Raw genomic sequence first — 17,912 nt, 5'->3', positions numbered from 1 at the left:
TCCTATTCCTTTTCAAAATCAAGCACTATTTTCATCTAAAACTATTCTGACAATTTCACTCTGCTGGAAGCATTAATTAGCAAAAACACAGGAAAAAAAATAACAAAATAAGTAATTATTTCTTGTTTCCCCTTTGTGCTTGTTTTTGTCGTTGTGTCTATTGTTTTCACCCAGAAATTCAGCTTATATCTGTAAATACCTCAGGCAGTAATCAACCTTTTCTTTCTTAAAAAAAGCAGAGAAAAAGTCTGCTGTAGCTGAAATTAAAACTTGTACAAACCGCCAGTACAGAACAAAGTCATGATGCCCTGGGATCTCTGACTGATTTAAGGAAAGGGAGACAGAGAAATGAGCCGACGTGCACTGATGAGATTTCATTTTTCTTTGATTTAACTTTGATTAAAATGCCTGGTGGTAGGTGGGCAGACTTCTAAATCTGCGACCATTGAAGCGAGTACCCATTGGGCCTTTTTTAATGAAACTTCAATTTAGAGTAGGATAATAAGATATTGCAGGGAACATTACCTGTGCTTCACACACTTGACAAGCTGATAAAGCACACCGCTTAGACTGCGTATGTCTGCAGTTTTCTAAAGTTGATCCAATCATAATCCATTTATAAACCAGTGAATGTATGTGAGTGATTCTTCAATTAGGACAACTTTTTTATTATGTAGGATGAATTTAAAGAAGAAAAAATACAATATAGTGGCTTTTATTGCATTTTTCAAATGTATAGAGTGCTGAAATGTTAAAAGTATACACACACACTGTACATATATATATGTACTGTATATACTCTCTCTCTTATATTTATATATTATATATATATATATATATATATATATATATATATATACAAACTTATATACAAACACACACACACACACACACACATATAAGAGCTCAGCTCATCAGTTTATGGATGTTCAAATATTCCCATTCAAGAGGGGTCTCACTTAGGATATACAAGACAGCGCAAGACCTGAATATATATCCGTATATGCCGATAAAAACAAGGCATTGTAGTGCCAGAGAAAAGAAATTGCATACAAATATGTTTTACAACAAGAGATCACAGTCATATTGGATATGGCAGTGCACTGAATCAGTAGAGCGTGCCCAACAGGAGGATGAATGACTACACCACACGTGTCAACAGGAAGAGCAAGGCAGTCTGGGTAAAAGCTAGTGTTCTGGCAGGATAAGACGCTAATCATCTCTCTCTTTCTGTATCTGTCTCTTGCATGGAATTGTAGCGTAATTCCTGCCGAGGTGGGATAATATTGAAGGTTTCAGATGAATGGTTAGAAGGAGGCTGATTAAGCCATTTCATCAGCCTATTGTGATACTGCGCCGACAGCCCTAAGAGCTTATTCCTGTGAAGCCTTGTTATTAAGTTTCTCCAGATAAGTTTAAGTGTCTGTGACTGGCATTTTGCATTATTTGCTGGGTTCACTGTGCTGATGACTGACTGTAATGGTTTGGGTCACTGTGTCATTTCAGTTACTCGGATGTCTGTCAGCCTAAAATGACTTTTATATTTTAAATGCTTCCTCTGATCAAACAATAAAATGAAACTGGTTACTTACGGGTCGTAGGATTGTTGGTGGATCCAATATAGTTGGCACCGCTCCATCTTGTAATAGCAGTTTCTGCATCATATTATGATGACTGGCTCACAAAACAATGCTGAAATAAACCAAACAAAATTATATATCACTTGACAGTAGAATATTATATATATATAATATATATACATATATATATATATATATATATATACACACACACACACACACACACACAAAATAAGGACCCATTAAATTGATCAAAAGTGACAGTAAAGAATTACAAAAATATTTCTATTTCAAATAATTGCTGTTCTGCAGCAATTATTTGAAATAGAAATATTTCAAAATATCAAATAATCGTGAATAATGTATCAGTTACTTTAAGCAGCACATCTGTTTTAAACATTGATAATAAGAAATGTTTCTTAGAATGATTTCTGAAGGGCCATGTGACTGAAGACTGGAGTAATGATGAAAATTCAGATTTGCCATCACAGGAATAAATTACATTTTAAAATATATTCAAATAGAAAACTGTGACATTTCACAATATTACTGTTTTTGCTGTGTTATTTATCAAATAAATGCAACCTTGGTGAGCATAAGAGATTTTCAAAAACATAAAAAAAAATCGTACCAACCCCAAACTTGTCAATGGTAGCATAAATGATGTTTATTATGATTGGCTAACCTTTTCACATATAAAATTACCAGCAACCCCCCCCCCCCCCCCTGTAAACCGATGAGCTGATATATAAACGTAGGCGGACATATGTAAATCTGCTCATGGGTGTGACATCAATACCCATTTTTGCTGCATAAATCTCCATAAGTAGTCTCGGTGGACTAGGAGAAAGCTTTGCTTTATGAATGTCAGAGCATGTCTACATGGTACATCAAACTTTTTTATTTCAAAAGAGCTAGAAAAATCCTGTTTTCCAAGATATGCCTGCTCTATTAGGTGGAATCCACTTATATAAAAGAAATATCTGAACCTGACATTAACGAAGATGATGCAAAAAATGAAGCAGCAGGGATCGCTACTCGTGTCACTTTTTTCATGAGCAGTGACACACGCGAACACCACACGCACACACACACAAACACACAAAATGTGGCACAGCTTCAAATTGAGGACTTTTTTGAGGACAAGCTGGCTTTGATAGGAAACATCCCACAGATGAAATCACAGGGAGAAAGATTGCAGCCTCTGCCAGCATATCTGTGCTTTAGAAGTGAAAATAGAGCAGCACTGATTGATTATTTTAAAAAGAAGGAGAGATAAAGATGTAAATTAACTTTGAACATGTTCGTACACACTTATGGAGGAACACAGATCTTTTTGGCATGCCTCCCCAGTCTCTGGCAAAATATAGGACAAACCCAGAGCATGCTCAGTTTTTGACTCAAGATTTTTGTTTAGAATTTTGTTATATTTAATGCATTGCCTCAGTTTTTGTTAAGTCCCTAATGCAAGCTGAAAATGAATGCTGTCTATCAAATGTTTTTCTAACATTCAGGTCAAACTGAAGAACGATTCACTCAGAGCCCAAATTCAACCAGGAAAAACTGTTTGTTTTTGCTTCTTGCCTTTGTCGTTGTCCAACTCCCGTTTGGATCGGAGAGAATAGTGTCAGTCTAGATATGACCAACATACTTAACAGCAGCTCACATAGGCAGAGCAAAGCTTTAAATTCCCAAATCAATACAACGTCCGATGTGCGGAGAAGCAATAGATATATTTAGTGATAGGAAACCATTATGCTGAACACTAGAGCCTGTTTTAACTGTGTAAGCACACTACAATTTGTCAGTTGTTAAATGCAATGGGGGGAACTGAAGTAACTGAAGTATCCAAGACACAACAACTGAAGGTTTGTGTTTGATTTCTAGAAAATGAATCCTGAATCTCATTTATTGCAATGTTATATGAATAGTTTAACAAAATAAACCCCTTCAGAGTGATACAAGAGTTTATTTTGCAATATTCAGCAAGTTATCCCAGTTTTTACATGGCTACTCACCAAAAAACATGAAATATATTATGTATATATCTTTAAAATTTTGAAAAACAATGTAAATGTACAAATGTACAAAATAATCTGCCTAGCAACAAGGCGCAATAATACTGCATTATTACAAATAATGATGACAGTGACATGAAGATTAGGAAATATGAGAATGCTGGATGATGCAATTGACTAATTAGAATCCAGTATTTCAAGAGAGCCATTTAATAATAATTAATAAAGATTGATCACAATGAAGCAAAATGTTCAGTATATGAAAGCAACTGCGAAGCAGAGCTTTACAAAACTAAATAAGAGGATTCTAATGACCCCTTAGAGACAATTGATTGGCTTCTAATGAACATGTGCCCTCTTTAATGTAACCCTTGCCTTTAGTGTAACAGTGTTAATTGATTACAGCACTCAGGTGGGTTTTTGGTGCAAACGAGTGAATTGTGTTGACTTTCTCTTGTCCGGGGTTCACGAGGGAGAAACTCAATCTAACATCCTGGCCCATAGACATCTGTCTGAGGATACGAGCTGGCTGGAAGCCAAATATAATGCTGATTAGAGCCTGTGGATGTGCAGAAGTGATTTCTGATAGCTGTCAGCATCCATTTTTCTACAGAAGGCAACATGCTGTCAGTCATAGACGGCAGGATAGTTGGCAATGAGTTTGAACAGCTTGATTCTTGGCTGTTTGTTCAATCTAAAGTAATCAGGGTCATAAATTAACTTTGTGCCACACCTGCCAATGGTGGGTGAATTGAGAAAATGTACCGGCCAAATGTCTCTTAACGGCCATAAAACTGTATGACACAATAACCCACACTGTTTGTCCCCAATATATATTTGCTATATATTTTTGCCCCTATGGCAATGGGATTTTGTGGAGGTTTTCTTCACATATAGGCCTATCAGTGAGTGACAAACAGCAGAGGTAACTGTTACTCGCAGCATCATATAAAACTTGAGCCAGTTTACAGTCTGTGAAACTGTACTTCACAAAAGAGTGAAGATAAAGTGATTTCATTCCTTAAATTTTCATTTTGGTTGCTTAATATGACAACATTTTCAACAATTTGGGTCACAACATTTAGCAGGCAAATTGTACATCTTCGATTTAAAATGTTCATGTTGTTTCAACAGCATGTTCAGACTACTGATACAATTCTAACTTGATCATGTATTATGCTACTTCGCCAGGAGTTTGATTGACAGACGATCTAACCAATCATAACGCCGAATCCGCCGTTATGTCCGACAAAGCAGTCAGTAAGTAGATTAACGTCGTGGATTTGAACTTGAAAAATGACGTGTTCTGACATCTTTCCGCGGTTGAAACAACATTACCTCTGATGTTCATTCATGTTTATTTGATGCTATAAGACCTTATGCGCCAGAGAAACAAGTGCGCCGCCATCTTTATAATCTTGTCTTTAAACTTCCGTTTTTGCATCGCTGTCAATGAATAACTATCTGTTGAAGTGGATTTACTTGTTGTAGAGTTAATGAAAGTTATCATGAGCATTGTAATGTTTAAAGCAGATGAAATTTGAAATTTGACTTTCATATCAAATGTAACCTGCCTTGTTTGTCGACGCGTTGTCGGCTTCCTCTTTGCTCCGCGATGTATTTTTCACTGCGCGAGGGGCAAGGGGCGGGTCTTTGCGAACAGTCAATTACTAATGAAGTTACTGACCAAATGGTTTTATTTAGTCGCTAAAGCCATTTTTACTAGCATTTTCACTTATTGAATATAATACTGCAAATTGCCATGTCTATGTAAATTCATACTGCAGTTCTATTCGATTTTTATTTCAGGTTAAAGGCACACTACCGTTCAAAAGTTTTGGGTCAGAATTTTTTTTCCCTTGAAAGAAATTAATATACATTATTCAGCAGGGATGCATTAAATTGATTAAAAGTGACAGTAAAAACATTTATAATGCAACAAAAAAAAAACATTATAATAAATGCTGTTCTTTTGAACTCTTCTGAACTCTATTCATCATATCCTGAAAAAAAAAAAAAAAAAAATAATCAGTTTCCACAGAAATATTAAGCAGCACAACTGTTTTCAACATTGATAATAATAATAATAAATGTTTCTTGAGCACCAAATCAACATTTTTGAATGATTTCTGAAGGATCATGTGACACTAAAGACTGGAAATTCAGCTTTGCCATCACAGGAATAAACTACATTTTAAAATGTATTCAAATACAAAAAAATAAAAATAAAATTAAAAAAAAAATAAAAATAGTTATAATATTTCACAATATTGCTGTTTCTACTGTTTTTCTGATCAAACAAATGCAGTCTTAGAGAGCATAAGAAACATAAAAAATCTTACAGACCCCAAACCTTTGAATAATAGTGTACAAAGAAGAACATTTACCTAGTCTTGCATAGCCAGGTGTGACTTAAAGTCATAAAGTATGGTCCATATATACCATATACTACCTGACAACAAATTAACATCTGAAATTAAAAGCTGATGAGAAGAAAATGGTCTACATAGCAGACCTAGAACCTCAACAACAAGAAAATACTACAAAGATATAGGGTTAGAATAAATGTAAGGTGCTGCTATATTGAGAATGTAAATACCCTGCAAAACAACCTCCCTGTGCATGCGCTCACTCAGCATGTTTCTCGCCGGGAAGCGGCACAGAGCTGACAGAACCTGCAAGGTACATCTGAGGCGATCAGTGTTTCTCTGGTGAAACAAATGCCGGGACAGCTGTTCCAGCTGGCTGAGTAAAGCTGACCTCAGACAGAGCACCCCGGAGGTGGATCTGTGAAAGGTATCAGAGATTCAAGGTGTTTGAAGCTACAGCCAGCAGCAGCCCGTTTGTGATCCAGCCTTATCTCTTGTCTGTAGACTATTGTGTGATGTAGTAAAGTGGTTCTGACTCAGAGAATAAGCCGACAACGAATAAACAAAGCAAAGTGAGTTAGTCAATGTAACATTCAGATATAAATCCCCACAACAATGTAGCTGCACTTTAAAAGAGCCACAAAATAAGACAACAGACTACAGTTGTCCTTGGAAGACCTTTTCTAACACACATTCCTTAAAGGGATAGTTCACCCAATAAATGAAAATTGTGTCATCATTTACTCTCCCTCGTGTTGTTCCAAACCTGTGTGACTTTCTTTCTTCTGTGAGACACAAAATAAGTATTTTGAAGAATGGGGCCCAAAAAAAACAACATGTTCTTGAGAAAATTTCTAAGGGCCATGATGGAGCATTCAATCCTGACAACTCTAATTTCACATGCACATGCATGCTCTGTGTGCTAACAATAATACAGCTGCACGCGTGAACGGTCAAACTCAATCTTGGTGAGTAAACAGTAAAAAACCTAAAATGTCGAGACAAAAAAAAACAAAAAAAAAAGAAGTAAAATACGTGACAAAGTATTGGATTAGCGCATTAGGTCTTGCAGTATAAATGCAGCCAAGGAGCTGCGAGGATAGGGAGAGCTTTATTCATTCTAGACAGTGCAGAAGGCTAAGCAACCATGTAGAGAAATCCAGGTAAACTTTTGTTAATGAATTCCTCCTACACAAAGGGCTTTTTGGATTGTGCAAGGAGAAATAGAAACAGGTTAGGATGTCAGAAGATGCAGTGGATGTGGGCTTTAAAGTCAGAGTGCTAAAAGCACTGATCAAATCTGTAGAGATAACAAACAAATGGAATGCATGATAAGCAGTACTCTAAATGGAAACAACTGTCAGTACTTCCCTTGTGTGTGTGTGTATATATATATATATATATATATATATATATGTATATGCAAAAATGAGTACACCCCACTGAAAGTCTCTGGAGCAAAGCTAAATTTTAGACTACAAATGTCTAATTTAACAAGAATTCAACCACAGGTGAGTCTAATTATTCATTACACAGGTGTCCAGCAGACAGTTGACTATAAAAAGGGTGTTAAAACCCCTTCCCATTTCATGCTGTCAGCAATGGCACCACATGGAAGAGAAATGTCACAAGACCTGAGAAAGAAAATAATTTCTTTACACCAGAAAGGGGAAGGCTACAAGAAGATCAGCAAAGCTTTACTTATCAGTCAGAATACTGTAGCAAAAGTGGTACAAAAATTTAAAAAAGATGGAACTGCAACCATCTCACAGAGACATCCAGGTCATCCACGGAAGTTAACACCTCGACAGGAGCGTCTTCTGATGAGAAGGGTTGAAGAAAATCGGCATGCAAGTTCACTGCAGTTATCTAAAGAAGTAGAAAGCCAAACTGGGGTGACTATTTCCCGTGACACAATACGGCATACACTGCAGAGGAATGGCATGCATGGGTGCCGTCCACGAAAGAAGCCTCTCCTAAAGCCCAGGCACAAAAAAAGCCCGCATAGAGTTCGCCAGGGCCCATGCTGACAAAGATGAAGACTACTGGGACTCTATACTCTGGAGTGATGAAACCAAGATAAATGTTTTTGGAACTGATGGCTTCAAAACTGTATGGAGTCGCAAAGGTGAGGAATACAAAGAAAAATGCATGGTGCCTACAGTGAAACATGGTGGTGGCAGTGTCCTTATGTGGGGCTGCATGTGTGCTGCTGGTGTTGGGGAGCTGCATTTCATTTATGGCATCATGAATTCACAGATGTACTGCTCTATACTGAAGAGAAGATGCTACCATCACTCCGTGCCCTTGGTCATCGAATGGGGAATTCTGAAGAGACAAGTTGAGCATCACTCTCCATCCAGCATCCAGTCTCTAAAAGAGCTCATTCTTGAAGAATGGAAAAAGATAGATGTTGCAAAATGTTACCAACTTGTTCATTCCATGCCTAGAAGACTTGGTGCTGTCATTAAAAATCATGGAGGCCATTAAGTACTAGATGTAGTTTTTGTTGTGGGGTGTACTCATTTTTGCATCACCCTAATTTGAGTAAAACTGAAAATTTTGTTCTCTAAGTTATATTATTAACCTTACTTTCACGTTATAAGTTAAACAGATGTTATATTAAACTTAGTCTTGTCAGCATTTTGGAAATTGTTTTTTTGTTCTTTGAGATATTGTTTAAAATGTTACTTTTCAAAGGGGGTGTACTCATTTACACTGAGCACTGTATATATGAAGGCTTTCATTGCAAAAGCCTCTAAAAGCCACCTCGGTGAAAAATTAGATAACAATACTGAGTGAATGCTCTCTGCACATAGTATACGTTCATCAAATTCTTTCACTTCAAACCCGCTAAATCCCAGTGTCAGCCCATTCAGAAATACCAGTACTTACAGTAGGTAGAAAAACCAATACATAGAAGCCTGACAAAAATGCTAATTTTAAAGAAAAATGTCAGATTGACTTAGAGGCTTTTGCATCTGAAGTCTTCATATAGGTTTAAAAAGTACCTACATTTAGTTCTTGACCATTAAAAATGGGTAAAATTCAACAATTTGAACATGGAGCTGCTTTGAGATTCCCATATCTATGGGACTGAACTATAGGGCCCTTGAAAATTAGGAATTCAAAAGGAAAGTTTATTAAGAATGAGATTCGAGAAAGATATTAAGATATCTTGAATACTTTTAGAGTTACAGGAATGCAAACTTTGGAAAGGAACATTTATGGCACTCAGACAGGTATGTTCTATGCAATTGAGCTGATAGAAAAACACAAGATATATTTCTAATTTCAACATTATTTGTTCTTCAGATATTCCTCTTTAAAAGAAAAAAGTATCAGCTGTATGCAAAGTGACCCACATTTGGTTTTTGACCTCTATAAATGTGTACAATTTACCAATTTGCTCATGGAGCCGCATTAAGATCTCCATATCTCTGGGAGTGAACCATTGAGGGCCTTTAAAATGAAGATGCCAAAAGGAAAGTTTGTTAAAAAACAGAATCTAAAAGGATATTAAGATATCTTTAATACTTCTTGAGTTACAGGCATGCAAACTTGAGGCAAAAAAACACAAGAAATGCTTTTTGCCATTTTTGAACTGTCACCGTTGGCATATAATGAAACAAAGATGGCTAAAGTCAACAGATTTTACTAATACATCTACCAATCTCAGTGTAAAAATGAAATAATGATGCTGCCAAATGTCTAAAGACATTTTTACACCCCTGTAAATTGGCTCCAAATCTAAGGTGAAAATTGTCATTTTGACCCCCCCCATCTACAAAATAGTGGATTACTCAGTAAATAAATATACATCTGTGACATTTTGGCTTTAATCGCTATTTATGTTTGTCTTTGTACAGAAAAAAATATTAACAAATCAAAAATTTGAGCCTGGGTTTCCGAAATTTGGTTGATTTGACACGGAATGACCCGGAATGACCATTTTTATGGTTAACGTGTCTGGTGCAACCTATCAAACTTCCTTGTACTAGTCCAGGGACTGAGCATTAATTACGACTCCGTCTAATATCAATGAAATAACAAGATGGTTCTAATGGAGTATGTTTTAAAGAAAACCAAAGCATGTGCGCTCTCTCTCGAAAATCTGTGATTTGGGTCAGGCGCTGGCTACATGCCTGGTTGTAATGCCATTGTGGCTCTCAGTAGCAGCTGTTCAATGGTGAGTAATTTGACAGCAGGTTGGATTTTGTTTTGTGGAGATAACAACAGGCTGTGAAGATGATTACGGTGCACCGACTGAAACCGCCACTACACGCTGGCAGTCCTGTGTGTTTTTACTTAAGGTGCAAACTCTCAGAGCAGAATGGAGTGCTCAGAAATGCTCCAAGACCACTGATGGGAAAATACAAGGGAGGCAGATTCCTTTCACACTCAACCATGTACTAGTAGCTGAAACATCTTGTTTAATTAATGTAGAGCTTAATAAAGCAGGTCAGAAATTTCTATGGTTTCACTTTTTAATATAGCGAACTCATAATAAAAAAGAAATGTACAGGACACTTTATAGTGTATTTAAAAGCTTTAAACATAAAGCCACACACATTATGTGCTTTTCTACACGATCAACTCTATTATCTGTGCATGAATGTGCTGAAGCCACAGAGACACACAACGCTAATGAAAACCCACTGTCACACGTTTAACAACACTGATTTAAACAGCTTTACACTTCCTCACATCCTGGCTTCTAATACGTGTCCCGATACACGGAACTCTCTTGAACAAGTGATCAATACCTGAAAGGAAAGAGAGATTGATTTCTTCCCTGCTCTCATCCATCAGTGTCTCTAAAATGAATACCTCCATCTGTAAGCATATTGCTTATCGACCCCGACCAACAGAGATACAAAGCAAATGCACAATTATCAAGATGCATTGCGATGGCGTATGAGTTTGTTGTTTGACAGTTGATCTGTCTGAAGAATTTGGACTACTTGACTTGGTCAGAATATGAAGTGTCCCTATCTGTCCAGCTGATTTAAAAAGATCTTGGTCTGTATGTTTATGTGCAATTCACTAATAACTCAATAACACTTTTCAAAGAAGTCTCTTATGCTCACTATAAGGCAGCATTTATTTGATTAATATCCTGATTTGGAGCTTAAAAAAAAACCCAAACGTTTGAATGGTTGTGTACATAGCATCTTTGACCAAATTCACCACTAAACTAATCTAACAAACAACAAATAGCCTCTCAATTCACAATCATCCATGCAGTTTTTGTCAATCCCATGAGCAACAAAGCTGCTTTTTATACCAATTCAGTATTTTTGCCATTGATGTGAAATCTATCAAACAAGTAATCAAACTATTTATCTATTGATCAATACCATTACATTTATTAATTTAGCAGACAGTTTTATCCAAAGCGACAACAATCAGTTAAAAATCTTATTAAAAGTAATGGCTTCCAATGCAAGCCTCTTCTTAATTAAATTTCATTTATGCATTATATCTACAGTCTCTTTAAGATGTATGACAAATGTTATGCAGGAACATGTCTTGCAATTGCACTCGGCTCTATTTTAAGTTCCCAGAGCTGTAAATTATGCAGAGACTGGATTGTAGCGGATGTGTTGATATCCTCCTCTCACATCTCTGACACACGGTAGAGTCAGGGCTAGCATAACAGCGGGATGATAAATGTGAGAAGCTTAGTCACCAAATGAACTTCCTACTCTACTCAAGTTTGGGGGATGATCACAAATACATTGTGCTTTCATTGGATTTTTTTTTTTTTTTTTTCAATTCACATCTCACATCTAACAAATTTTTAAATTTCAGACTTTCGTGGCACAACATTAATTCATTTTGCACTGTTTTGTAGTCACATAAAAGCTTTTCACACTGCGCTTAATCCCAAGCTGTGCATGGTTAACGTCATTCTAAACACTGCTTTTAACCCTGGGTAAAGGAACGTTTCACACTTGTTTAGAAGCGGGGTTAGCACCGCTTTTGCATTGTTAACCAACTTAACCCCACACTGCGGCACCAAAGTTGTACAGTGCAAGAGTGTCACACATGTCCTGAAAAGTGAAGCCAAAACATTTTGATCGCCCCCTTGTGGCTGGCTGCAACATAGGTTATAAACCCCGCCTCTCCATGTAATCGAATGGGACACGAGCCAAACTAAAAAAAAATTCAATTATTCTTCAAATAATTTTTCCCAAAGTCTGCGGGAGTGGGAGTAGGGCAGGACTTTGATACCGTGTTTTTGGGTGAAATAACCCTTTAAGCTAATAAAGTTAAGTGTATTTGGCTTGCTGTCCAAGGAAGCAGCTTCAACTCGAGCTTTGTTATACCCCCATAGTGGGACTACTAATGCTTGGAATATGAGTATGGTAGCAAAATTCATAAATTATTTTTGGTGAAGCTGAGGAGGTGGAGGGACGGCAAAACAGCTGATGCCGGAGCAAGGTGAGTGGAAGCTTATATACTCCGGCAGTTAATTGAAAGATTAGATGGGTTCATTCATCCCGAAATTACATTTTGGAACTTCACTTAAGTGTTTGAGAGGAAAAAATGTAAAATGGTGACAGAAAATGCGACAATTGGAGTGAAGAAGTTTCAAACCTTTATAATCTGAAAAGTCCATTTAGGATTAACTTGACAGTACAGTCGGAGATAAATATATATGATATGAGGATACGCAATGCTAGAGTCGTTCTTTACGTAAACATATCACATGCTGTGCTTGTCCAATCAGTGACATTGACATTGCAAATATGCAAATAAGAACCCAGGTTGAATATACAGTGTAAAATGGCAGCTTATGAATAGCCAGGATTAACTCCAGATAAATTATGAGCAATGGAAAACATGAAGCAAGATAACCCAGGAATCCATTTACCTAGGGTTTAGAATGACCCAGGGTTAACTGTTTCAAGTGTGAAAAGCCCTATAGTCACATATCACATACCTTCTGTGTTGCCTGTTCTTGCAGCTCAGGAGAATGACTACAAAAACACTTCCAAGTAGCACCAAGGCAGATTGCCTGTTAAGATTCATGTCTGTTGGAATTGAGGATGTGATAAAAAAAAGGCAAAAGGAAATTAAAACCTCCTAAATGCACCCCACATTATTGCTTGTTCCATCTGAAATGCATCTGTCATGAAGTGCATTTTATCAGGAGTCTATTCATGGAGCTCAAAATGAAAATTTGCCTGTTTGATACAGCACAGAGAACAAGATGCCTGTTTGATACAGCACATGAAACCTGAGCAGAAATGTACTTGCTGAGAATATGCATTGTGTCTAATGTTTGGTTATGGATAGCTCAGGTCTTTCAACCGCCATAAAACACCTTCATAAAAGCCTCGTACCACCATACAGCTATCAGATCATGCAAACCCATTTACCCAGCCGCTTGATCCCACAAGGAATACAAGCTTTTTTTACACATTTGAATGCCTCAGTAGAAGTGCATGAAATTACACTTCAAATTGGCATGCGTTTCCCCTCCCTACAGGGAAGGATGCATTCCCACGTCTTGGTACATTAATCAACTGGAAATTGAGACAACGGTTGAACACACTACGGCTGTCAGAGAGCCGAATACAATGTAGAACTTCCACCGCCTCAAACAAACCAGAGGGTCTCCGGTATCACTCAGTTCATTAACATTTCATACAGAGAATACAACACAACAGCCCTCTGGAGTGAGACTGTCTTTATTTACACGTCTACAAGCAGAAGCGTTTAAGGAAGGATAATCGCAGTTTTCTGAACCCGTAACACAGAGGGTTCTGCTTCCTAGTGCGTTTACAGAGCCGAAGCAAAACCGCAACAAATGGCCTCAAATCTAGGTTGTCTCCCAACCTAGAAAGTTCCTGTAGTACATCCTACAAAGAAACATCTCTTCAAAACAAACCAGCATCATCATCATCAAGAAAGAGCTGCTACAAAACTGTTTGGTTACCAAAACATCTTTTTTTATTCCACAGAATAAAAAGTCACTTAGGTTTAGAACGACGTGGGGGTGAATGAATGATTTTTGAGTGAACTACTCTTTAACCTAACCTGTGCAGATTCTAGAAATGAGATGATGGTTATGTAATCGTATATTTAAATCAGAAGCACCTCAACATAACACACAGACATGCACTTGCACTTGATAATCTGGTCCCAAGGGATTTTTATATATTCTTGTTTGCTTTATGCCACAATATTCAGACATTTTTATATCAAGGGAGAGAAATAACTTACAAAGGAACTTAGAGGCTAAACAGCCCTGAAATACATCAACACAGTTTGAAGTAAAAATTACAAATTGAAAGGGCCTGTTTGCCTGGGAATTAGTTCACACAAGCCTCTAATTCACATTTATATTCATGTTTCACAGCATTTTCTAAATGAACTATTACACTTTTGTATGGAATACATTTCTCTGCATTTATAACCCAACAAAAATAAACAGTAATGAGTTTTGATATTTCTCACATACTGTCATTTTAGAGTTCTCTGAAGATATGCCACAGAGGGCCACAAAAAAAGATTGATTACATGATCAGGGTCACTGATGTCTGAATAAATTTATAGTTTGCTGGTGCTGTCAATCAACATGATTGGTGCTTTCTTACTGAAACACTTACTTTCAACAGAAATAGGCACAAAGGCATGTTTGACAATAGGCATTCTGCTTCTCTACATATATACTGTGGTGGAAATAGCTGAGATTCACTGGGGGGACCCTAGCCGGGGACATATTTCATATTTTTAAACCATAGATGCTGAATATCCCACTATATCAACATAAGAAATTTGCATAGCATTTGGAGGCTATTACATGGATAAAAATTGGAAACCCTCTAAATTTTGAACTAGTACATGGCGTCCCAGTTTTCCAAAAAGAACTTCAAATTTTGATTCATCTGACCACAGAACAGTTTTCCACTTTGCCACAGTCCATTTTAAATGAGCCTTGGCCCAGAGAAAACGCCTGCGCTTCTGGATCATGTTTAGATATGGCTTCTTTTTTGACCTATAGAGTTTTAGCCGGCAACGGCGAATGGCACGGTGGATTGTGTTCACCGACAATGTTTTCTGGAAGTATTCCTGAGCCCATGTTGTGATTTCCATTACAGTAGCATTCCTGTATGTGATGCAGTGCCGTCTAAGGGCCCGAAGATCACGGGCATCCAGTATGGTTTTCCGGCCTTGACCCTTACGCACAGAGATTGTTCCAGATTCTCTGAATCTTTGGATGATATTATGCACTGTAGATGATGATAACTTCAAACTCTTTGCAATTTTTCTCTGAGAAACTCCTTTCTGATATTGCTCCACTATTTTTCGCCACAGCATTGGGGGAATTGGTGATCCTCTGCCCATCCTGACTTCTGAGAGACACTGCCACTCTGAGAGGCTCTTTTTATACCCAATCATGTTGCCAGTTGACCTAATAAGTTGCAAATTAGTCCTTATATGTACATTTAACTTTTCCGGCCTCTTATTGCTACCTGTCCCAACTTTTTTGGAATGTGTAGCTCTCATGAAATCCAAAATGAGCCAATATTTGGCATGACATTTCAAAATGTCTCACTTTCAACATTTGATATGTTATCTATATTCTATTGTGAATAAAATATAAGTTTATGAGATTTGTAAATTATTGCATTCCTTTTTTATTCACAATTTGTATAGTGTCCCAACTTTTTTGGAATCGGGTTTGTATATTGAATTGAATATATATATATATATATAAAAAAAACCTTTTATTCATTAAAGAAAACTAAAAGAAACATATCATGGTTCTCACAAAAATATTAAGCTGCACAACGTGTTTCAACTTTGATAATAATAATAATAAAAAAATATTCTTGAGCTTTAAATCAACATATTAGAATGATTTCTGAAGGATCATGTGACACTGAAGACTGGAGTAATGATGCTGAAAATTCAGCTTTGCCATCACAGAAATAAATTACATTTTAAAATATATTCAAATAGAAATAGTTACTTTAAATTGTAATAATAGCTCACAATACACATTATAATGCAACCTTTGTGAGCATAAGAGACTTCTTTCAAAGACATTAAAACAATCTTACTGACCCCAAACTTTTGAACGGTATCAAACTTTGCTGAACTAGGCTATATATGTGATTCTATATCAAATGAATCAGTTGTTTCATTCATCATTTTCACATTTTATCTTTACTACATCTAGCCTGAGACAGAATGATAATGAGCTCAATGAATATTCTTTTTTTTTTTTTTTAAAGAGTGAATGTTCTAGATAATGAGAATGCAGATTTATTTTTGATCTGCGCACTACTCCAGAGGAGACGTGGCAGGGATACGGAGCATGAGACCAGCTGCTCACAGGCGTAGAGAGATTTAATATTCAGAAGATCTGATGAATATTTGCTCTTAATCTATCCAGCTCAACCTGTAGTCTGTCACTCGGACATCAGATTTGGCTAGTGCAAGGGCATCTTCAGAAAACATCTTAAAGGTCACCTATTATGGTAAATCCACTTTTATAAGGTGTTTGGATTTAAATGTGTGTTGGGAGTGTGTGAACACAATCATCCTACAATGATGAAAATCCACCCACTACTTTTTTAAATCCCCATTTAACCAAAGCAGTCTCATTAGACAAGACGTTTTGATTTTCTGATTAATGTGACGTCACAGTACTCATGCCCCGCCCACGACCGCTGACTGACAGTCCTGCATTACCATAGTTTCCGCCCTCAGCGAGCTGAACGCTGTCTGACATTTTCTCCGCGGCTGTAGCAACAACGTCTGGTAAGTAATTGAGATGTTTTGTTGTTGGATGTAAGAATGAACATAACAGTCTTCATTTACCTACATCTGAGCCGCTGAACTCAGTGGATTCGTTTTATTTGTGAAGGGAATGCGCCACAGATCTAATATACACATACGATTTCTGTAACGTTGCCTGCTATTTACGTTCACAGGCATAACTGACTTTGTATGTGAACTGTGTGTTTTTGACAGAACATTGTGTTTATTTCGTATTTTATAGTTTAAACAAAATGTAAAAGAGAAGTTACTCACGAGACTTGACGTCTGACAGCCAGCTGTGTGTGTATAAGTGCGCTCAAAAAAGATCCATTAGAAGTGTAAACTGATATAGCTTTAAAACGCGTGGAAATAATAAAGTTTAAAGATGAAAGAAGAACTATGCTATCCGTGAGAGTGATCGCGATATAGATGATAATTAAAACCAAGCAGATGTCTTGTTTGTATTTGGCAGAGAAACTGTGATCGTAGAGAGGGGGCGAGGCACAGCGGCTCATTTGCATTTAAAGGCACATGCGCGAAAACAGCCTGTTCTTAACTGTAGTCAGAAATGGGTATTTACAACATGGATTTATAAATGATCTGTGAGGTATTTTAAGCTGAAACTTCACACACACATTCTGGGAACACCTGAGACTTAAATTACATCTTGTAAAATGGGCATAATATGGAACCTTTAAATATATCAAAGAGATGGTTTGACAATTCACACAATTGTACACTGTATATACTTAATACTTGAAATAAATAAATGAATACTGTAAATACTTTTTTTTAGTATTATTACTGGATTTAGTGGTTTCTTACTGTATCAACTGTTTATATTATGTTTCTGTCAATTCTGTCAAAGAAACACATGCTCACCAAGGCTAAATTTATTTGATCAAAAATACAGTAAAAATAGTAGTACTGTGAAATATTACAATTTAAAATAACTGTTTTTTATTAGCAGCCCTTACTCCTAGTCTTCAGTGTCACATGATCCTTCAGAAAGCCTGATTTATTGTTTTTCAGATTCTTTGATAAATAAAAAACTTCAAAAGAACAGCATTTTTTAAAATAGAAATCTTTTGTAACATTCTAAATGTTGTTACTGTCACTTTTGATCAATTTAATGCATCCTTGCTGAATTTATAAAAAAAAAA

At 36.7% G+C, this 17,912-nt stretch overlaps 1 long non-coding RNA gene across 1 annotated transcript in view; it reads right to left on the bottom strand.

The window, feature by feature from the left end:
• The window catches only part of LOC127502102 (uncharacterized), a 40,716-nt gene that overhangs the window by 18,907 nt on the left and 3,897 nt on the right, over positions 1-17,912 (bottom strand). Inside the window, exon 2 of the long non-coding RNA XR_007926783.1 lies at positions 1,593-1,692. This is a non-coding gene — a long non-coding RNA (uncharacterized LOC127502102). The remainder of the gene's footprint in view (positions 1-1,592; positions 1,693-17,912) is intronic.

Source organism: Ctenopharyngodon idella, chromosome 20 (assembly GCF_019924925.1).
Source record: "Ctenopharyngodon idella isolate HZGC_01 chromosome 20, HZGC01, whole genome shotgun sequence".
Lineage (NCBI taxonomy): Eukaryota > Metazoa > Chordata > Actinopteri > Cypriniformes > Xenocyprididae > Ctenopharyngodon > Ctenopharyngodon idella.
This window is presented reverse-complemented; position numbering and strand designations above follow the sequence as displayed.